Source organism: Pristiophorus japonicus, chromosome 19, assembly GCF_044704955.1.
Source record: "Pristiophorus japonicus isolate sPriJap1 chromosome 19, sPriJap1.hap1, whole genome shotgun sequence".
Taxonomy (NCBI): Eukaryota; Metazoa; Chordata; class Chondrichthyes; family Pristiophoridae; genus Pristiophorus; species Pristiophorus japonicus.
The window spans coordinates 96,082,407-96,106,106 of NC_091995.1; the positions used below are offsets into that span (position 1 = coordinate 96,082,407).

Sequence of the window (23,700 nt, forward strand, 5' to 3'; positions counted from 1 at the left end):
GAAGGATCTCATTAAATGAGCACTTTTGCAAAAGAAAACAAAATTCAAAGAGTTATTGATTGAGGGGATACTATTCCTGAAGCTCAGAGCGCTGGATCATTCTGGGCATCGAACCAGAGACTTTTGACTCTAAACCAGATGGTGCACAACACGGTTTTTAAATGGGGCTTTGGGGAAAGCAACTCTCACACCAAAAACGTTCTATAAGTTTTACCTGTGACAGTTTTCAAGGGCGTCTACAGCCCAATAGGTCTTCTCTTTTGACTACATATGGTGCAAAAATCCTGCAACATAATTAACACAAGATCATTAATAGAGGTTTTAGTTAGTTTACATTTCCACCTGTGCACAGCGTAAGATTTCTCACCCAAAACCCATTTTGATGGAAAGTCCAACAAATTAAATCCCAACTCTTCGTTATTAACAGCGGACTCCCTCATTGCTGTTGCAGTGCTCGCTCCTCACCCCTCCCCTACTGAAGGCACTCTTGGTGGGTACCCTTCCACAGGCAGGCGCAGCCCTAAAGTACCCAAGAACCTTGAACAGACAAAATCCTTCAGCTCCCATAAGCACCTTGCCCAAGTGGACATTCTTCACGTGCAAGCCTGGATAACAGACGAAGACAAGAGACTCGAGGTGATTGGGGAGGGGCGGGAAGAGCTGGAAATCAGAGCAGAGCCTGATCCTATGCTCAACCTTGGTTGCTATTTTCCATCCCCAGCATGCTGGAGGGCCAATTCCCCCGCAAGTGGTGCACAAGCCGAAATCAGCTAACTCACAATCAGCCAGGAATTGAATTCGTAACTTTGAGGTTTCCATGACTCAATACTATACCCTTCATTAACCGGGAGAGTTTCATGATCCGGATCATGGATATTTCCACAAGCACTAGACAGGTGGTGGTCTTTTTCATGGCAGGATTGGTTAGGCAGATTTTCTTCCACACACATTCCCCGCCCCGCCCGCTGCCCTTTAGTGCTTTAGCAAGCCACTAATGGAAACCTGCATCCTTTGAGGAATGTTCAAATGCCAGCGGAGGCTGGGATTTCAATGTACAAACTTCTGATCCAAAGCACAGCCCTTCATCACTACAGGTAAGAATGGTCATAATCCTTGAACTATTTCCCAGATCTCTTTGTTTACAATGCATTCTATCGACGGGTTTCTGCTACCACAAACAACCAGAGTAATGCTGACGTGTTGCTGTGCACATTTAGGTAGAATGACAGACTTACAATAGCATTTCCCTATAAAATGACAGTGACTACACTTCAAAAGGAATTTGTCGGCTGGAAAGTGTTTTGAGATGCCCCAAGAATGTGAATGGTAAGATAAGTGCAAGCTATTTTTTCTATCCTCAAAGACACAAATTAAATCTTCAATAATATAACCGCTAACTGGATCAGTGTCACCGAGCATATGCTGCATGTTGATACTAATATGCTCTAGAAAAGACTGTGTGCAAGCCAATATGTTTTAAATTTGTGCCATGTGCTTTATGCATGAAACTCTTAATTCACCGTCTCAAATTGCTCCCACCAGTGACAGCCCTTTACCACATGTACCTCACAGTGGTGCTGCAAGGCTCAAAATACTCTTCAAATTTTGGAATGACAAAATCTGTTTTTGTACCGAGTGTTTTTCCGCAGCTGAAGTGGGCATAGTATGCAAATTTCCCACCCCCACGATTACACATTGCTGAAATCCCAGTGACAACACTGCATATATTAAAAGCAACTGGCAGAGATTAAAAAGCAATGAGTGAAGGTTTAAAACCATGCCTCTATAGTGCTCCCCGTAAACAAAAAATCAAAACGCGACCACTCAGTGCTGGCTGTCTCCTGTCCAGCACACAAATTACAGTAAACAAGAGTGGTACAGGGAGCACATGTTCCCGCATTCACTGGCCAAATTATTCGAAATGTCAGAATCAAGTCGAAACATTCGCTCCCTCCACCGTGGCTGCAGTGTGCACCATCTACAAGATGCACTGCAGCAACTCACCAAGGCTTCTTCGGCAGCACCTCCCAAACCCGCGACCTCTACCGCCTAGAAGGACAAGGGCAGCAGGCGCATGGGAACACCATCACCTCCAAATTCCCTTCCATCTTGACAAGGACAAATATCGGCTATTCTTCATCGTCGCTGGGTCACAATCCTGGAACTCCCTCCCTTACAGCACTGTGGGAGCACCTTCATCACACGGACTGCAGCAGTTCAAGGCAGCTCACCACCACCTTCTCAAGGGGCAATTAGGGATGGACAATAAATGCTGACCTTGCCAGCGACGCCCACATCCCAAGAAACAATTAAAAAAATATTCTATACAACGTTAAACTGAAGATATTACATAATACACGAGGAAGAGTGAAAAAATATTTCCCTCAAGAAATACTGATGGTAAGTTTCAAGTCAGAGGTTTAAAGTATTTTAAGAAAAGTGGTTACTTTACATACTTGTATTTTGCTATGACTTTACACCAATTCTTTCATTTGTGTATCTTGACCCCCATCACCTCTGAATATCAGTTCATACATGTCCCACTAGTCCAGAGACTGAGAAAGTAAAAAGCAGTATGCAACAAGGGTCATCTGATCAGTTTGGACGAAAAAGGTCCTTCATCGCATTTTATTTACTCTCCCAAAATGCCAATCCTACCCACTTCCCATTATAGCATCCAGCTGTTTGTGTCCTGACCCTGACCACATTCCTTGGCAACCTGCTCCAACTGTTGCTCACCCTGTGTAGATAAAAACATACTTCTCACATCTGTCCTCAATTTGCCTCCACAGCACTACCCCTGTTGCTCGGGCACATCTGAATGCAATGTTTTAAGCTTACTCTCTCTATCTCGTTAAGTATTGGTTATACTTTCTCTATAAGGACACCTCAGACATTTATTTTTGAAGCTGAAGGGGCTTAGGTTTTCAAGATGGAGCGCACAGCTCTTCCCTGTCGACATCGGGCATCAGCCTTCACTCCACAGACCACGTATTTTAGCCCATCATGGAGCCAAGCCAATCCACTCAATCACCCAAAGGAGGCAACCAACCAGACGGAAACCTCCCAAGAAGATGATGTTCTGTGAATACTCGCCTTGATCCCAAAATAATCCCCTGCTTGCACAGAAGAATATTTTCTGCTGACTGACGTAAATATTGCACATTTTGGTCTGGAAACCTCAACATAAACACCATTTTATTCACATATTTTACCACTGGCTCGGAAGCTGGACCTCGGCTCCCCTGAAGGCTTGTTTAGCGCAGGTAGCATGTAACTGGGCCACTCAGACCACTACATTCCAGGTTTATTCCCGCTAAGTTATGATCTCAGCCAGGCGGTGTTACAACTGGCCTCTGCGCTCCTGGGAGAGGGAGAAGACACATCAGCCCTGGCTCCCGATTGCTGTCCACTGACTGCTGCCGGAAGGTGTGTATGCGTGGTTGCTGGGCGAGGACAGCGGCAACCGCCTGTGACGTCTCCCACGGTCAAATAGTCTGAGCCTGCTCACGGGCAGGATTCACACGCCATGTGGTTAAAGTACTGGGGGTCACCTGGGGAACTATACCCCAGCAGGAGAGGAGAGGAGAGGAGAGGAAAGGGGTGGGAGTGAAAAGAGATAAAATCCACATTTTAAAAAAAAAAGTATGGCATGGTATAACATGGGGAAAGGAGAGGTGTGCAAAAGACCCTAACAAAGAGAAAAAGGGACAATATAAAGTATGGAATCAGTGGTAAACAGAGATTGGTTTACTTATTACTTCCAAAATGAGCGACATTTTGGAAAGAACTTGTGCACTTAAAGTAACCAGTAAAGTATGATAATTAATCACGAAAGTACTGTATTGTTTAAAAATACACAAAACTACAAATAGCAGCAAAACACAGTAAAATAAAGCCACATTTAAAAAGAAAAAAAATTGCACCCAATTATCGATGCGGACCACGTCTCGACTAGGTCGTTATTCTCTTTAGGAATAAAAAGCGAAAATTATTTTTTTTTGAGAAATTTGTATAGGTAAGGATCTATTTATTGACTGAAATTCTTCCTAAATATGGCTTATATTCCCCCCCTCCCGAGGAAGGGTACATTTTGTTTTTTTTGGAAAACAAAACATGACATTTTTTCATTGCCATTTTAACGCTCACCCATCTCGAGCGCGCGTCTCAACCGACAAGACAACGGTAATATTAGACAAAAGAGCTCTGACGGTTGAAAGCCAGCCAAATACTTGGAGAAGAAAACAAAAACAAAACAAAAAACGCACACGGACACGCACACACAGCGGCAACTTGAAAAATGGCAACAAAAATTCAGTCTATTTCTCCCCCCCCCCCCTCTCCCCTCCGTGTAGTAAAGCAGTTTTCGCTGGGTGCTGGGGTCCTGATGAATGGTCGCTCGCTCGCAGACACCGCCTCCCCAAAACACAACACTGCTTTGCATACGCTTAATTGCTGTCACACATATTTGGCAGTTTGCCCACCTCATAAGCCAACGGACGGCAGTCATTGGAAGGTGGGAGGAGGCGGGGAAGGAAAGGAAGCAGCAACCTGTGCAGTTTTCACAACACTGTACTGAAAGAATGATGCCGAGGGAACTGTTCGGGAGAAAATGGAGGCTGGAATTTCGAGAGTGTTGCAGTGCAGGCAGAACTTTATTAACCCCTCGGCTGCCACAGGCACAGTCATCGGTTTGAAATAAAATACACCGGCGGAAAGATATTGCGTACAAAGCACAGGCTTCCTTTGTGAGATCAAAGATTTCTTTCTGGAAATAAAAAATCTCAGCCAAAAAATCAGTTTGGGTGCTGCACTTGGCTTTAGTTTCCCCTGAGCTAGAGAGGGAAAATATCAATTGATTCTTATTCAATGACTCCTGCTGGAAGGGCATTTGTGGGCACAGGGTGGGAACAAGATCAGGCAGAGTTGTGAAGCCCCGCACATACCCTCCTACAGCTGAATATCCAGAGAACGCCAAGAGAACTGCCAATCTTCTAACGAACAGAATCCAGCAAAAACTGACAAGTGATCATGATCAGCCAGACTGGACGAGTGGATATACTCCGACCACGACTCGTGTGCTTCAGTCATTCATGCCCCCCCCCCAAAAATGTGCAACGTGGCAAGTAACTTTCCCCAACGACAACAGTACTTCACATGCAAGCAGGAATTTCAGTTGTGGATTGGTGGGTTCTAGCAAGACTCAGGCAATGGTCTGGCACATTCACTATGAGCCCCGCAAGTAGTATTTTTAAGTTTGCTTTTTTTTTGTATATGGGTTTTATTCAACTGTGTGCGCGTCACCATCAACATCAACCTGCTCTCAGGCTGTCACCAATGCCACTTGTAACCTACTTTTCAAAATGTGAAGAGCGACTTTCTCCTCCAATGGCAGACACTGCAGCTATAGCCTCCCTCCTCCCCACTCACAGTGGTGCAAGTCAGGAGTGCTGTCAAACTTGATCTCGTGTCTATTCTGTTGACTTCCAAAGATTATTGTAAAGAAGAAATATCAATAGTTGTGTAATTTTCAATCACGCATATTTTCTCTTTTTTTTCTCGTCCCTTAAAAACACAACAGGGGCACAGTTCCATAAGTGTCAGCTGATTTATCTGGTCGAAGTAGCCATTGTAACACACGAAAACGGTAGGTGTCAGGAGATATTCAAGCAGAGGGCATCACAGCAATGCCTGACCCTATCTTCGCCCAACATCCACACGTGTACTTTTCCATCAGTCGCTCCTGCACAGATTTCAGGACCAGGAACCCAAGGTGCTGTATGGACTGGAGTCCACAAAGTGATGTCACAGCTAAGATCAGCTAACAGAATGGAGCTTGAACCTGGGACCTCGTCAGTACAGCTTAGTGATACATCAGATAGCATCTTTACCCAGGGGAGCTGCTATGTATTCCTCTAAATTCTGCATAAGAGCAGGAGTATGCCATTCAGCCCCTCGAGTCTGTAACTCTGTTCAATTAGATCATGACTGATTTCCAATTCAACACTATTTACTCATCTTTGTTTTATATCGCTTGATACCCTGACCTAATGAAAATCTATCAATCTCATTCTTGCAAATTTCAATTGATCCAACACACATGCTGTTTGAGGGGAGCATGTTCCAGCATTCCACTTGCTGATTTTATTCGTGAATGGTCTGAGTTCATCTTCCAAATGGACATAGAAACATAGAAAATAGGTGCAGGAGCAGGCCATTTGGCCCTTCGAGCCTGCACCACCATTCAATACGATCATGGCTGATCATTCACCTCAGTAGCCCTTTCCTGCTTTCTCTCCATACCCCTTGATCCCTTTAGCTGTAAGGGCCACATCTAACTCCCTCTTGAATATATCGAATGAACTGGCATCAACAACTCTCTGCGGCAGGGAATTCCACAGGTTAACAACTCTGAGTGAAGAAGTTTCTCCTCATCTTAGTCCTAAATGGCTTACCCCTTATCCTTAGACTATGTCCCCTGGTTCTGGACTTCCCCAACATCGGGAACATTCTTCCTGCATCTAACCTGTCCAGTCCCGTCAGAATTTTATATGTTTCTATGAGATCCCCTCTCATCCTTCTAAACTCCAGTGAATACAGGCCCAGTCGATCCAGTCTTTCTTCATATGTCAAACCTGCCATCCCAGAAATCAGTCTGGTGAACCTTCGCTGCACTCTCTCAATAGCAAGAATGTCCTTCCTCAGATTAGGAGACCAAAACTGAACACAATATTCCAGATGAGGTCTCACTAAGGCCCTGTACAACTGCAGTAAAGAGTGCAGGTGAATTCTTCAGATAAAATTCAATACAACTCAATTCGCATCAGTGGATAGTCTGCTGGTCATCACATATCACAACCAGAGTTTGCACGGACAGCATGTGTATTTGCCCTGCCGGGTGTTTGTCACAGTTTAATGGACATGGTATGAAAGTTTGACAGCTGTTGCACTGTTGTGAAAATGTGGCGGCAGCACTGCACATAGCTGCTTTATAATGCGCTTTAGCCCTACAGAATGTGTTAACCAATAGGTAATTCAATAAGCTTCAGTATCTTCTATTTATATGTAACATATTCTCCGCGTTGGCTGTATTTTCAGGTGAGAAGAGTAGGCGTTGCAGCACAATTTTGAAACTGACTTTTGTTCAAGGTTTCAATTTTTTTTAATTATTGAACTATTCAAGAAAGAAATAAAGACAAGAAAAATCATAGACACACAACTTCAGATAGCCTGAGCAAGGGTATGTAACAATATTATAAATCCATTAACAATTTCATCACACTCATCAGCAGAGGAAAACTCACTGCACTACTTGTGCGGCCACTCCAAACATTACTCACTCCTTGGGTGAAGAATTTCCCGACTGTTATCCTAAAACTGCCTCTCACCAGATCGAATTCATGTGCCTCCAGTTGTACTGTCAAGATTTACCTTGAAGTAATGTTTCAGATATATCTGCTCTATAATACCTTGTTACATTAGCTCAGTACCTACACATACTGATCTCCCACGGCATTGCTCAGACAAAAACAATGTGCCTCACTCATCCTGCAAGTCTCTGCTTCTTTCTCACGAATGCTTTTTACCTCTTCTCTCCGTCTGTCTCCGGCTTTCTCTGTACACTTCGAACAAACCATCATCTCAGATTTTCTGCCAGTCTTTTCCTCTCCCCTGCCTCCACCCTCTGCTTGTTTCACAGTCATCACTTGCCCAGTCCACCCAGCCCAACGCCCATGTTCCCTTCTCTGGTGGGAGAATGAGCCAGAAAGCCAGGGCCTGCCTTGACATGGCTGAGCCGTGGCTCAGTGGGCAGCACACTCGCCTCTGGCTCATAAGGTTGTGGGTTCAAGTCCCACGCCAGGGACTTGAGCACAAAAATCTAGGCCGACACTCCCAGTGTAATACTGAGGGGCCCTGGAACATCGCGGCGGAGGTGCGGTGAATGAGGGTACGGGGCCCAGGGGCAGCTAGGGCCTGCCCACAATGCTATGTGTGTGCACACTAGGTCCGTGCAGCAGAGCAGGTCTACAGTCGTCCTGGTTAACCCTTGCCATTGGATAAAGACCTAGCTCTGTCAAGCCCATGTGGTGGCTGATGTGCAACGGTCAGCACACGCTAAAAAAAAAATCCACCCACAGGCATCTTCCCCCTCAACTGGAGTTCAGGACTGGAACATCGGGTCCTTCATTGAAACATCTGTGAACTCGTGGAAGCAAGTCGAGGGACCGCTGCACTGTCCGAGGGGCAGTGCCGAGGGAACGCCGCACTGTCCGAGGGGCCGTCTTTCGGATGAGATGTTAAAACCGAGGTCCCGTCTGCTCTCTCAGGTGGACATAAAAGATCCTCTGGCACTATTTCGAAGAGGAGCAGGGGAGTTATCCCCAGTGTTCTGTGGCCAATATTTATCCTTCAACATCAGTAAAACAGATTATCTGGTCATTATCACAGTACTGTGTGTGGGAGCTTGCTGTGCGCAAATTGTCGCCGCGGTTCCCACATTACAACAGTGATTACACTTTAAAATTATCTCATTGGTTGTAGGTCCTGAGGTGATGAATGGGGCTGTAGAAATGCGAATTATTCTTCACACACAAGACCGACCACTTGGGTGAGATACTGGAAAACCAGCCAGCACACCAGGAACCAGCATCTTCACACGAGGGAAGAAAATTAACGAAAAAAAGGCTCCAAATTCGCTCACAAACTGCAACAGGAAAGGGACAATAACATAGCAGCCACTAAACGAAACATTACACCTCAGGGGTCAGACTGAGAACTCGAGACAATTTCTGTCATCAGCAAATGTTCTTTTCCATTAACAAAACCCAACAGTAAAGAGGGAGACAGACAGGTGACCTCAATGACAAAATAAGAAGCAGATGCTAGGATACGGAGGTGGTGTGCTGTGAAGTTCATTATCCCAACTTAACCATCAACTGAAACATTGTGCACAAGGGAGGGGGAAAACTGCCTTTTGCTCGTAAATCTTGTATTATAATCACAACAAGGGGTACCATTAAGTAATTAAGTTACTGCCCACACACTAAACTTCTAGATTAGTGTTACATTTTGCTGAACTAAAGAAAAGGTAAAGACTCAGCAAGCAGAACAAGAATGCAACAACAGATCAGAGCTTTAGGCCCAGGAAGCCCAATCCATTTTACAAATCTCTAACTCCATCTATCCACCTTCGCACCACATCTCTCAATTTATTCTCACTCCAGATATGCATCTAATCTGATTCAGATGGTTGTCGGTTCAAGTCCCATTCCAGGGACCTGAGCACAAAAATCAAGACTGACACTCCCACAGTACTGAGGGAGCGCCGCACTGTCGGAGGGGCAGTACTGAGGGAGCGCCGCACTGTCGGAGGGGCAGTACTGAGGGAGCGCCGCACTGTCGGAGGGGCAGTACTGAGGGAGCGCCGCACTGTCGGAGGGGCAGTACTGAGGGAGCGCCGCACTGTCGGAGGGGCAGTACTGAGGGAGCGCCGCACTGTCGGAGGGGCAGTACTGAGGGAGCGCCGCACTGTCGGAGGGGCAGTACTGAGGGAGCGCCGCACTGTCGGAGGGGCAGTACTGAGGGAGCGCCGCACTGTCGGAGGGGCAGTACTGAGGGAATGTTGCAATGTTGACTTGCAGATGAGACATTAAACCGAGGCCCTGTCTGCTCTCTCGGGTGGATGTAAAAGATACCATGATCCTATTCGAATACGAGCAGGGGAGTTCTCCCCAGTATCCTGGGCCCAATATTTATCCCTCAGCCAGCATCACAAAAAAAAATTATCTGCTCATTATCACATTGCTGTTTGTGGGATCTTACTGTATCCAAATTGGTTGCCTACATTACAACAGTGACTACACTTCAAAATAAGTACTTAATTGGCTGTAAAGTGCTTTGGTACACCGAGGTAGAAAAAGGCCCTATAGAAATGCAAGTCTTTCTTTCTAATTCACAACTCTTAAAACATTCAGACTTTCCTTACTCCTAACTTACTCATTTTCAACTTGAACCCGAGTGCACAATCAGCCTGGTTCCTTCAATTTTCTTTTCCATAGAAGACCGAGCAACCTTCCTTAAGCTCCTTGTAATTTAAATTCATATCAGGAGCTGCTTTTCAACAGGAAAAAGGTTTACTTGAAAAAATCTTCTTCAAAGTCTGTTGACACAACACACTGGAAAATTTCACTTGGCTCCTCAGCCACAAAGTAAGCAGTAGGATATATTTTAGTGGATACTGGATGCACAAGCTTTTAAGAGCTCTTAGTTGATGCTTTCAATAAAATTTCAGAGAAGTGCAATGGTGGGCGTGCAAAATTTCCCACATTATGTCCATTTGAAATGTACAAAAATCCTTTCAAACTGTGTGTCTGGAGAGACTGAAGGTATAGGGGGAGGTGAAGCAAAATACCAGTGGTGGGAAGATGCTGAATTAATGGTACTTTTATGCTAGAGTCGATTTAAGGAGAGTGCGGTATGCCTAATGACCAGCGCCTATTTCCCCTCCACTTACTTTTCCACACATTGCGAGCCAGCAAAGTGGAACAATAAAGTGGGAATTTGCAAGATGCATCTCCACTGCCATTGGAACAAGGTTAAGTTGGCCCTTTAATATTTTCTAACAGCGGGAGAACTGCTTGTATATTGTTAACTGCACCTTTATGAAGTTAAAAAATAGCAAACTAACACTATTCTTTTGTCAAATTATTTGCCTCAATACTCCTGTGAAGTGTCTTGGGACGATTCACAACGTTAAAGGCACTATATAAATACAAGTAGTTGTTGTTTACTTTGGCTAGACATCTTAACCTTCTATGTAACAGGGATTATATCTGTTTGAATGAATTAAAACCTGCAGTCACTACACACAGGCTTCACGATACGTTACAGAAGGATATGCATTTGAAAGAGAGGAGGGAAAGAAGTTAGTGACTTAATGACAGGAGTTTCTGACCTGGGAGCTGAATGAACAAGCACTTCACAATTTATAAAGTTCTCCAACCCAACAACTAGACTCTGGAGGAAGAGATATGCTGATAGGGTAAGATGAAGGGGGGTGGGAGGAATGGCCTGTTTCTGTGCTGTATGCTCGATATAACTCAGGTGAAAAAACAAAATTACATCTTTCCTTCCAAAAATTAACTTGGGATAGTGTGAATTAGGAAAGTTTCAAAATCAAACTCATCCCATCTCTTCACCCCTTCATGAACTTGAGCTGATCCAAAACTTTGCTGCCCCGTGTCCTAACTCGCACCAAGTCCCGCTCACCCATCAACCCCATGCTCACTGACCTACATTGGCTCCCGGTTCAGTAACATCTCGATTTCAAAATTATCATCCTTGTTTTCAAATCCTTTCATGGCCCTCGTCCCCTCCCTATCTCTAACCTCCTCCAGCCCCACAACCCCCCCGTGATCTCTGCGCTCCTCTAATTCTGGCCGTTTGCGCATCCCCCCCGATTTCCATTGCCTTCAACTGCCTGGGCCCCAAGCTCTGGAACGCCCTCCCTACACCTCTCAGCCTCTCTACCTCTTTTCTCTCCTTTAAGATGCTCCTTAAAACCTACCTCACCTAATATCTCCTTATGTGGCTTGGTGTCAAATTTTATTTGCTAACACTCCTGTGAAGCGGCTTGGAGACATTTTACTACGTTCAAAGCGCTGTATAAATGCAAGTTGTCGATGATGTATAAAACCACTTCCCCTACGGAAATAAAATAACAGATACGTGGCCAGCGCTACTCCGAATCGAAGTTGGACACCATTTGCTGCCCCATTTCCCCATCACCTAGTACTCCTATGGATTTGCTGGCCCAATGCAGCCGATGCTCCATTATCAGCCCAAGCAGCTGTGAAATGTTACCCTAACTGGATTCAGTGCTGTCCCATCTCCTGTTCGCATTGTGCAGCAAGAAGGTAAGAAGAACACTATGTGAAGCCAAGGATCCACAGAGAGGTGAAAGGACCCGATTAAAATAAAATCAAACAGAAATAATTGCCATACGTATTTTTCCCTTTCCTTTGCAGAAATGTAGACCTCAACTTGATAAATGTGCGCAGGGGCGTGACTGAAATCTGGAGTTCACTAACACAGCCACACATCTCATTGCAACAAGGTGCAATGCATCACAGAATTCTTGAACGGCCCTCGAGCCAAACACTGATTGAGACTGTGGTCTTCAACATAAAGTGAGCGGAGCAGCAGGTACTTCAAAGGAAATTATGACCCAAGCATAAAGCAGTCAGCACACTAAATGAGCATGACCCACATCCACATTAACCAAGGTACAGCAGCACATGTTAGAAGCCAAGCAGTCGTAAAATGATATGAGCGAGCAATAGATTTATATATTTACCATGGTGGAAACCTAGATCTATGGACACCTCGGAGTTCACACTAGATTGGTGTTGTGACTTGGATCGAAGAGAAGAAATGTCCATAGAAGGTTGTGGGTTCAAGCCTCACTCCAGAGACTCGAGCCCTTAATCTACGCTGACTCCAGTGCAGTGCTGAGCAAACAATGCACTGTCAGAGGTGCCGTCTTTCAAACGAGACGTTAGGCCGAGGCCCCTTCTACCCTCTCAAACGGACATAGAAGATCCCATGGCCACTAATTCGAAGAGCAGGGAAGCTCTCCCTGGTGTCCTGCCCATCATTTATCCCTTAACCCAACATCACAAACAGATTATCTGGGTCATTATCACATTGCTGTTTGTGGGAGCTTGCTGTATGCAGATTGGCTGCTTCCCACATAACAACAGCGACTACACTTCAAAAATACGTTATTGGCTGTAAAGCGCTTTGGGACGACCAGAGATGGTGAAAGGTGCTATAGAAATGAAAGTTCTTTCTTTACTGGGGGTTATGCCAATCTGAGAAGCCGAGTTAAGTCGATCACACGGTAAAAGTGGCAAATGGTGCAAGCCTAGCATCAATGCTGTCACCTACGGAACAAATTAAAACATACCGAAAATCGATACTGCATCCGAGAAACAACAGCAACTTGATACAGAAGTGCGCAGAGGTCACAATTTAAATTTTGAAACAAAGTTCTTGGTGTACCAGAAGTTTTATAATGTTCCAACAGGACTGAACACAAATCACTGACAGTTTAAAGCGGGGGGGGGGGCGCCGACATTCACAAGGAAACACCTTTCTTAGTTTAAGTTTCCGATACCTACACAATTTTAATTGTTCAGAATAGTTACAGATTACACAGCCAGATGGTTCATTGTTAAATTACAATTTTGTCATCATGTAACATAGAAACATAGAAAATAGGTGGAGTAGGCCATTCGGCCCTTCGAGCCTGCACCACCATTCAATATGATCATGGCTGATAAGGGTTCCATGAGAACATTAGCACCAAGTAAACTTGAATATGTTTTGGGTGTTTTACATTAAAGAAAATGATTTGGAGTCAATGTTCTGTGCTTACTAATTCATCGAATCATAGAAACTTACGGCACAGAAGGAGCCCATTTTGGCCCATCGTGTCCGCGCCGGCCGACAAAGAGCTACCCAGCCTAATCCCACTTTCCAGCTCTAGGTCCGTAGCCCTGTAGGTTATAGCACTTCAAGTGCACATCCAGGTACTTTTTAAATGCAACAAGCGTTTCTGCCTCTACCACCCTTACAGGCAGTGAGTTCCAGACCCCCACCACCCTCTGGGTGAAAAAAGTTCTCCTCAACTCCACGCGAATCCTTCTACCAACGACTTTAAATCTATGCCCCCTGGTTATTGACCTCTCTGTTAAGGGAAATAAGTCCTTCCTATCCACTATCTGGGCCCCTCATCATTTTATACACTTCAATTAAATCTCCGCTCAGCCTCCTCTATTCCAAAGAAAACAATCCCAGCATCTCCAATCTTTCCTCATCGCTAAAATTCTCCAGTGCTGGCAAAAACCTCATAAATCTCCTTTGTATCCCCTCTACTGCAATCACATCTTAACCTAACTACATCAGATGTTGGAGAGGGAAAAGTTTTTTTTATAGAAACGGTACTCAGGAGAGTTTGAGGGTAATAATTCAAATTGTAAACAGATTACAATCTTCCCACTTGGTTAGCAGTGTTGCCGCCAGCATTTCAAAAAAAGCATAAAAAGGAAGTGTGAGTACAATGATCATATCGTCCAATTCAACAGTAGGAAACACCAGCAGCACTGGTTATAGAGACTGTGCTTGCAAATTGTGGCGTCTGAAGAAAATGTGAGTTTATCAACTTTGGCAGAAATAATAGAAAAACAAATTATAATTTAAATGGAGAAAAATTGCCAAGTGCTGCAGTACAGAGGAACCTGGGGGTCCTTGTGCATGAAACACAAACAGTTAGTATGCAGGTACAGCAAGTGATCAGAAAGTCAAATGGAATGCTGGCCTTTACTGCAAGGGGGATGGAGTATAAAAGCAGGGAAGTCCTGCAACAACTGTACAGGGTATTGGTGAGGCCACACCTGGAGTACTGCATGCAGTTTTGGTCTCCGTATTTAAGGAAGGATATAGTTGCATTGGAGGCTGTTCAGAGAAGGTTCACTAGGTTGATTCCGGAGATGAGGGGGTTGACTGATGAGGATAGGTTGAGTAGGTTGGGCCTATACACATTGGAGTTCAGAAGAATGAGAGGTGAGCTTATCGAAACATAAGATAATGAGGGGGCTCGACAAGGTGGATGCAGAGAGGCTATTTCCATTAATAGGGGAAACTAAAACTAGGGGACATCGTCTCAGAATTAGGGGCCACCCATTTAAAACTGAGGAGGAGGAGGAATTTCTTCTCTGAGGGTCGTGAATCTGTGGAATTCTCTGCCCCAGAGCTGTGGAGGCTGGGTCATTGAATATATTTAAGGCGGAGACAGATTTTTGAGCGTTAAGGGAGTAAAGGGTTATGAGGAGCAGCGGGGAAGTGGAGCTGAGGCCAAGATCAGATCAGCCATGATCTTACTGAATGGCGGAGCAGGCTCGAGGGGCCAAATGGCCGACTCTTGCTCTTATTTCTTATGTTCTTAAAAGACTTGAAGCTGAAGTCGGAGGCTGGTAGTGACAGAATCGGTTTATGATTCCAGACTGGAATTACATAGACACAGAATTCCCACTTTGACCAACAAATTTGAGATGTTTTGAGCTCGTGAGTGGGAACGCGCGCTTTCTGAAAGCATCAAAAATAAAAGTTTCCTTGATAAGTTTATATATAAAGTGCACATGACATCCAGTGGAACGCGAGCACATTTTAAAGTGGCTGGACTAGCACTGGAGGTATATCCCATGTAGTGTCAACGTAACAGTGGAAATGACCTCCCAATAGGCTCACACCCCTGGCATTGGGACCTGACTGGCATTATATAGTTAGTCACTTTTTATCTGCCGCCCAAAGATTAATACAGAAAAATTTTACTGGCGTAATATTGAATCATATTGGTTTAATTGCAATTTGGTTAGTATATTGATTCAACAGTTTTGCTTAGTCCACAGACTGAGCGGGGATCTCACGGAGATAGATTCAAGCTCTTCCAGGTATCAATATGCTAAACTTTGCACGACCTCGAGAGGGCATGGCTGCAGCTCAGGGACGGGGATATGAACACACACAACACATTCGCACAGAGAATGATAAATAGGTCGAAGGAACTTGCCCATAGAGTTGATGGGAGGCAGAAAACATCAACGATTTCAAGAGGAAATTAGAAAGGCATTTGGTGAGAAAATCAATCGAAGGATATAGCTCTCAAATTTCCCCAACCCCTTTTTCTGGCACCCTCACCCGAGCTGCGCTGCTTTTGTCTGCCTCGAAGCGTGCCGAAAATCTTCCACCCGATTCTGGCCGCTCCCCAGCCTCTCCTCGGTGGTGGCATAGCAAGGCCCAGTGGATTGGGGGGGGGGGAAGTCAGGTCCCAGTGCTGAAAACAGTGCCGGGACCTCTGCACATGCGTGCTAAAGTCTGCATGCATGTGCAGTAGCTCCTGGCAGGCCGAATCTGTGAGTGCGCGCTGCAGGCTGTGTGGGATGGGCCCGAAGCACGCCGCCCCTAGCCCTGGCTGAATGGGCTCCCTCATCGGCGGCCCGCTGCGTTCTCTAAAGTAGGACTTCTATTTTCTATTTTTTATTTGTTATTTATTTGATTGATTGATTGATTGCTTATTACTTTGGTCTTGGTGCTTTAGGTGCACGGTTCCTTCTATTTTTTTTATTTGTTAATTAATTGCTTATTACTTTGTGTTTGGTGCAAATGTACTGCTTTGTTTAGTGCTTGGTGCTTTAAATGTATTTATGCTTCTTTAACATTGTTGTGAAGGTGTTTAGTGCTTTGCAAGGTCCCCTTCCCCCCTTATCTCTGGCTGCCTGCTCTAATTTCTTAAGTCACCGCAAGGTTTTTCTGAACGTACAAGAGTGCACACTTACGCTGGCCGAAGATAGTTTGGAGTAACTTTTAGTGGACTAAACTTGCTTAAATGGGCAAAGCTGGCGTAAGTGGCTGGTAACGCCCCCTTTTGAAAAAAAAAAGCGAAACTTTAAAAAAAACCTAACTAACTCACTTACACTGGCACAAATTAAATGGCCAGAATTACAACTAAAAAGATATTCCAGAAAAATCAAGTTGCTCGCAAAAAAACGGAGCAACTCCTGGGGAAATTTGGGCCCATAGGTACTGAATCGTATTTTCTGTAGCTGAACTCTGGTGCCAACTAACTAAACTGAAATGGCCTCTGCCAGTCATGTACATTCTTACAATTCATTTATTCTCCTCATATAGAGGACAACATTTTTCAGAGCATTTTACAGAGAAGGTGGAGACTGAGCAAGGGTCAGAGGGGAGAGAATGCAAGGAATAGGAAGATGAGGCAAAGGCACGAGAGGGGTTGCACAGAATGTTTGAGAGCCGGGAAGGAGCTGGTGGAGAGAGAGAGAGAGAGAGAGAGAGAGAGAGAGAGAGGGAGATTTTGGGAGGTTCTAGAGGATGGAGCCATAGTGGGTGTAGGAATGGCTGCCAAAAATGGAGCAGGAATGAGCAGCACCAGAGCGGGGAGGAGTGCGCAGGGACTAGCAGCTGTACATGCTTGAGGAAAGGTGGGACAAAGCCTTGCAGGGATACTAATAGATTACATAAGCCTAGAGACAACATGAAATTATGTCTAAAAAAAGATTTATGAAATCACATTCGAGGGCAGATCATCATTTCAGATCCACGCTGGCCTAAGTTAGTTTGGAGTAACTTTTAGCTGGCTAAACTTGCTTAAATGGCCAAAACAGGCGTAAGTGGCTGGTAACATCCCCTTTTGAAAAAAACAAACAAAAAAAAAACCTAACTAACTCACTTACACTGGCACAAATTAAATGGCCAGAACTGCAACTAAAAAATTACTCCAGAAAAATCAAGTTGCTAAAATTGGTTTTCCGTATCACTTAAATGTTCAAATAATACAGACAAGCATTTTTTTCAGGATTACTGGCCCGGGACCACCTTAAACAGAAAGCTGCAAGTCCAGATACTGATCACGTAAATGAAACCTTAATGTGGCCAGTTCCCATTTTCTTGTTTCACGTTTACAAGCTTTGCTTTTTATGTTGATGTTCTCTTGCCACACCCTATTGTTCAGTGTCTTTCACTTTCTGTTTCTCCAGAACCAACACTGGTTAATCTTGGGTACAAATCAAAACCACTCTGTGAATAATCTGATCCTCCTCACAATCTCATTCTATGCATACATGGTAATAAGACTTTCACACAACCTTTTTTCCCCAAAGGCTCGAACTTTAAAAATGTTAACCTCAAACCAATGGAATCTTTTTTTTAAATCCAGATGTGCCCAATTTTATAAAATGAAAAATGTAAAATAATATAGCTCAAGAGAAGAGCACTTGTCAGGATTCGGACCAATAAATACAGTTTTGTTCATTAATTCTCTCTTAATTGCATAGTTTATTCAGCTGCAAGGAGGTCTATGCTCCCATTCAGCTCAGTTGCCAAAATTGTTCTGATTGAAATTTCGATAAAAGCTTCATTTTACTAATTTGACGTGGAGTTAGGACTCAATTTGCATGTATATCAGAAGCATATGAAAATTACAAAATGACCAAACTTTGAGAGTTGTTTTGGTCGCTGTTGCTGTAAGGTTGCATACCCACATGATTATAACTAATTATTTAATGTACCATGAACTCATTGAATGGCGGTGCAGGCTCGAAGGGCCGAATGGCCTACTCCTGCACCTATTTTCTATGTTTCTATGTTATTAATACAAGCTGTTGTAACCATTTGGGGCAGCACCATCCATCAGAAATATTAACCATCCCTCATGCGCACACATATCTTTGTCTCTTAACTCAGAATAACTTCAGCATTGTTATTTCTGCAGACGACAGCGTAGAGACCAACTGGGACCAGGTACTGAACCCTATAATGGGAATAAAGTTAATACCCAAAGTTGAAAGGACCAATGCTTCTCTGGAGGTGTTGATTCTAGACCCATCAGAATGAAAGCCTTTTAACTTTAGAACTGTTGAATCCACGCCTCGAGTGTGCAGAATCAACTCCCCCCCCACTATGAGCCCAAGTTTCCACCCTCTGTAAAAACGACGCACAATAAAAAGGGCGCCGAAAACTAATCTTGTGATTCTCTGAGCTCCTCAGGACATCTTCGGCCTCAGCATGGCGCAGCACAAGGGGTCAGAGGCGGAGCCAGGTCCTGTCCTGGCGCTGAACACAGTACTGCGACCTCTGCACATGCACACAAGTGCAGTAGCTCCTCGCTCCCGAATATCTGCAATTCAGCCTCCATTCAGCCCCTTTCAGACAGTGAGTTTCAGACCCCCACCATCCTCTGGGTGAAGAAATCTCCTCTCTAAACCTTCCAGCAACTACTTTAAATCAATGCTCCCTGATTATTGACCCCTCTGCTAAGGGAAAAATGATACTGAGCAGCAAATGTTGTTTTAAATACATAACGTTGGAAAAAAAACAGCAATCATCGGTCTCGGCACGGAGTCCCATGCATCAGCATTCTGAACACAAATCTCTAATTTGGGCCACAATGTAAACATGGTGAAACATTGAACATGCTCAGTGCATTTACCAGGCCACAAGAGGTAGCTGCCATCCCCACAGTACACGGGGGTACTCGGGCAAGAAGCGGATTTCAGTTAATCGCTGGAATATGGGGGGGGGGGGTCAGCTTGTGAGCAATGTTTCCTGTTTTAGTGCGTGGTCCCTTTAAATTTCTGCGCCTGCGCGGTGTTTACCACAGAGAAGCCGGTGAGCGGCCTGCGCGAGATCCTGACCATTACTGTGCGGCCGTGCAGCTTAGAGGGAATGTTGCTCGTGAGTACCATCAATGGACTTAAGAGTTAACTTGCTCATGCATATACTGGCGTTCATGACCTCAGGACATCTTCAGTGCCACTGAAGTATTTTTTGAAGTGCAGTTGCTGTTGTAATGTAGAGAAACATGGCAGCCAATTCGGGCACAGCAAGCTCCCACAAACAGCACCGAGATAAATGACCAGTAATCTATTTTAGTGGTGTGTGGTGCCAGTACTCCCATGCTCTAGTTCTATGGGTTCTTTTACATCCACCCGAGAGGGCTTATCCAAAAGGCTGCCCTCCGACAGTGCAGCACTCCCTCAGCGTCCCGAAAGAAAAATGCAGTTAAAAGTTTGAAGATTTGTTATGGGCTTAATTTATTTAAATCGCATTAATACTAACCCTTGGTCTGACACACAAAACATGCTAAGTCAGTGTTTCTCTAACTGGGATACACGGACCCCTGGGGGTCTGTAGAGACTTTTCAGGGGGTCCGCAACTGGAGGGAATTTCAAGCCTGCGCCTTCTTTGTAAAACCAACACTGATTCAGTTCTTGCGAATTATTCTCAACAGCTGGGCCCGCTTCCTCACAGAGGCCCACAGCCCTCACTCACTCTCCCTGCCGCCCGAGCCGATTCCTCTCCTGGCGCTGCCACCCCGCTGACACCGGATCAGAGCATCCGCGGGGCCCTTCAAACACGCGTTCACGCAAACACGTGCAGTCGCACAGTGCAGTTGTTGCAGAATATACCAGTGGGACCGTGCGGTGGGGAGTCGTGCTTCTTGCAGCACCTCAGCTTGTGCATGGGTGCTCGTGTCCTCCCTCACCTGGGCCAGCCTGCTGACACCTTTAAGAAATGTCAAGCACTAAGTGGCTAATAGTTGCCCTCTGTTGCTGCGGAGTGCCCAGAATCAGTGCGAGAAGGCACACCCATTTCACTGACACATGTAAGTAAATACTTGTTTCCTTAAAAGCATTATTAAAACACACTTTACCCTACAGCACTTCCATATTATGAGAATGAGATGATATTATAATTTCATATCATATGAGAATGAGATGATATTATAATTTAGATGGGGGGGTCCGTGATTGCTAATCGATTTGGAAAAGGGTCCTTCAGACAAAAAGTTTGAGAACCACTGCGCTAAGTGATCAGATGCACAATCACAGCTACTTTTGTATAGTACAACACACAGGATTCACTCTCCAGCTTATCCGTGCTATGAATTAGAGCCTACATGATGCACGCCTTATTATAATCACTCTATCTCTTCCTCCCTCTCAAACAACCTTAGCAAGATTGAGAACACAAATGTTCGATGTAAGGAAGCACAATGATGCACCATACAGGTAAGGTCAGCCGTTTCTAGTGGCAAAACAAAATCTGTGTACATGTTGCCCAGCAGCCAGAGGCTCGCTGTGTGGATGGCCCATTCCCCTTCGCAATGCTTGCTTTCTATACTATAAGAACACAAGAATTAGGAGCAAGAGTCGGCCATTCGGCCCCTCGAGCCTGCTCCGCCATTCAATACGATCATGGCTGATCTAACTCAACTCCACTTTCCTGCACTGTCCCATATCTCTTAATATCCAAAAATCTATCGATCTCAGCCTTGAATATACTCAACAACTGAGCCTCCACAAGTAGAGAATTAAAGATTCACCACTCTCCGAGTGAAGACATTTCTCCTCATCGCAGTCCTAAATGGCCGACCCCTTATTCTGAGACTGTGACCTCTATCATTGGCCATTGCATCCCCCTCCCCTTATGCTATGCTCATGCGCTCCCTCCCTCTATTCCTACACTTACACACACACTCTATTCCTGAGCTCCATGTGATCTTGTGCAGAAGCCAGTAGTTTCAACGTCTCCAGGACTTTTTAAAATACAAAAATTGTGGTCCTCGGCAGCAAATTGCACCCAGTAAATGTACAAATTCAGATTTGTCGAGCTGTGTCAAATGATTTTTTGTCTTGCGTATTTGGTGCATTTAAATAAAAATCCAGGAAGGTGCAATTCAACTGAAGCAGAAACATATTTTTGAAAATCAAATATGGAGTTAATAAATTTGCCTTGTTTCAGTTACGTTGAGCCAAAAAGCAAGGCTTTGCTTCCATGGATACAAGGGGAAATATTTCTGCTTTGAATTTGTCCCAGTTTCCACACTGAATATGTTCCTATTTCCTAAGTGTTTTATTGGATCAGATAAGAGGAAGTATTTAAAATGCCGCAAAGATGAAATCAAAATGCTGGAAATACACAGCTTGTCAGCAACACCAGTCTGCTGAGCCTCATCAACAATTTCAGCTTTTATTTTCTGACTTCAGAAGTAAACTCAAAAAACTTTTCCTTTACATTTTATCAATTCAGCAACTTTAGATACCAGTCAGTGGCCAAACCAGGGGTGAAACCCCCGAGAATGATGCACTCATTCGTCTGGACTTGCCTCTGAATTTGTGGCTATTGTGTTCTTGGCCCAGAACTACAAATTTGTCTTTTGTTACAAGGACTGAGTCCAAAACCAGCCACAACAATGCAATCCAGACCCTCCACCATCATTGTAATCCCCGGCCAAGAGCTCACGGCATCCTGGATAATCCCAGGTCAGACAGGGTACGATCAGTGTTGTCCCGGGAGAGGGGGAAATGGAAATTCCCAAAGGAAATGTTGGTGTAATGGTAGGATTAGTAATTATCACTATCCAACTGCATACATACCATCTGCCAGGCTGGGGCACTATTTGCAAACAAGGACGGCTGGGGTGGAGAAATTCTGCCAATTAGCTGACTCAGGGGGTAGGGGTAATTGCCAGGGCCTGGGAGAGGTAAATTGCATTTCCCAGAGTAGGGTGGGATAATTTGCTGGCCCAGGGTAAGGGGTAATTTGTGGGCAATGGGGGTGATTCTCGGGGCCAGAAGGGTAGATGAGTAATTGATATTGGCTGGGGTGGGGGGTGGGGGTGGTGGTGGCAAGGTTAATTGATGAGGTGAGTTGAGGGGGAGGAGCGGAGGGGCGCGGGGGGAGGAGCGGAGGGGCGCGGGGGGAGGAGCGGAGGGGCGCGGGGGAGGAGCGGAGGAGCGCGGGGAGGAGCGGGGGGGGGAGGAGCGGAGGGGAGGAGCGGAGGGGCGCGGGGGGGAGGAGCGGAGGGGCGCGGGGGGGAGGAGCGGAGGGGCGCGGGGGGGAGGAGCGGAGGGGCGCGGGGGGGAGGAGCGGAGGGGCGCGGGGGGGGGGAGGAGCGGAGGGGCGCGGGGGGAGGAGCGGAGGGGCGCGGGGGGGAGGAGCGGAGGGCGCGGGGGGGAGGAGCGGAGGGGCGCGGGGGGAGGAGCGGAGGGGCGCGGGGGGGAGGAGCGGAGGGGCGCGGGGGGGAGGAGCGGAGGGGCGCGGGGGGGAGGAGCGGAGGGGCGCGGGGGGAGGAGCGGAGGGGCGCGGGGGGAGGAGCGGAGGGGCGCGGGGGGGAGGAGCGGAGGGGCGCGGGGGGGAGGAGCGGAGGGGCGCGGGGGGAGGAGCGGAGGGGCGCGGGGGGGAGGAGCGGAGGGGCGCGGGGGGAGGAGCGGAGGGGCGCGGGGGGGAGGAGCGGAGGGGCGCGGGGGGAGGAGCGGAGGGGCGCGGGGGGAGGAGCGGAGGGGCGCGGGGGGGAGGAGCGGAGGGGCGCGGGGGGAGGAGCGGAGGGGCGCGGGGGGGAGGAGCGGAGGGGCGCGGGGGGAGGAGCGGAGGGGCGCGGGGGGGGAGGAGCGGAGGGGCGGGGGGGAGGAGCGGAGGGGCGCGGGGGGAGGAGCGGAGGGGCGCGGGGGGGAGGAGCGGAGGGGCGCGGGGGGGAGGAGCGGAGGGGCGCGGGGGGAGGAGCGGAGGGGCGCGGGGGGGAGGAGCGGAGGGGCGCGGGGGGGAGGAGCGGAGGGGCGCGGGGGGGAGGAGCGGAGGGGCGCGGGGGGGAGGAGCGGAGGGGCGCGGGGGGGAGGAGCGGAGGGGCGCGGGGGGGAGGAGCGGAGGGGCGCGGGGGGGAGGAGCGGAGGGGCGCGGGGGGAGGAGCGGAGGGGCGCGGGGGGGAGGAGCGGAGGGGCGCGGGGGGGAGGAGCGGAGGGGCGCGGGGGGGAGGAGCGGAGGGGCGCGGGGGGAGGAGCGGAGGGGCGCGGGGGGGAGGAGCGGAGGGGCGCGGGGGGGAGGAGCGGAGGGGCGCGGGGGGAGGAGCGGAGGGGCGCGGGGGGGGAGGAGCGGAGGGGCGCGGGGGGGAGGAGCGGAGGGGCGCGGGGGGGGAGGAGCGGAGGGGCGCGGGGGGGAGGAGCGGAGGGGCGCGGGGGGGAGGAGCGGAGGGGCGCGGGGGGGAGGAGCGGAGGGGCGCGGGGGGAGGAGCGGAGGGGAGGAGCGGAGGGGGCGCGGGGGGGAGGAGCGGAGGGGCGCGGG

General features: G+C 47.2%; 1 protein-coding gene across 3 annotated transcripts in view; it reads right to left on the minus strand.

Annotated features, from left to right (window-relative positions):
• LOC139230074 (trinucleotide repeat-containing gene 6B protein-like) overlaps positions 1 to 23,700 on the minus strand; it is a 173,362-nt gene that overhangs the window by 148,955 nt on the left and 707 nt on the right. For all 3 annotated transcript variants that reach the window (XM_070861869.1, XM_070861870.1, XM_070861868.1), the window contains exon 2: positions 215 to 284. The gene's annotated coding sequence lies outside the window, so the exon portion shown is untranslated. The remainder of the gene's footprint in view (positions 1 to 214; positions 285 to 23,700) is intronic.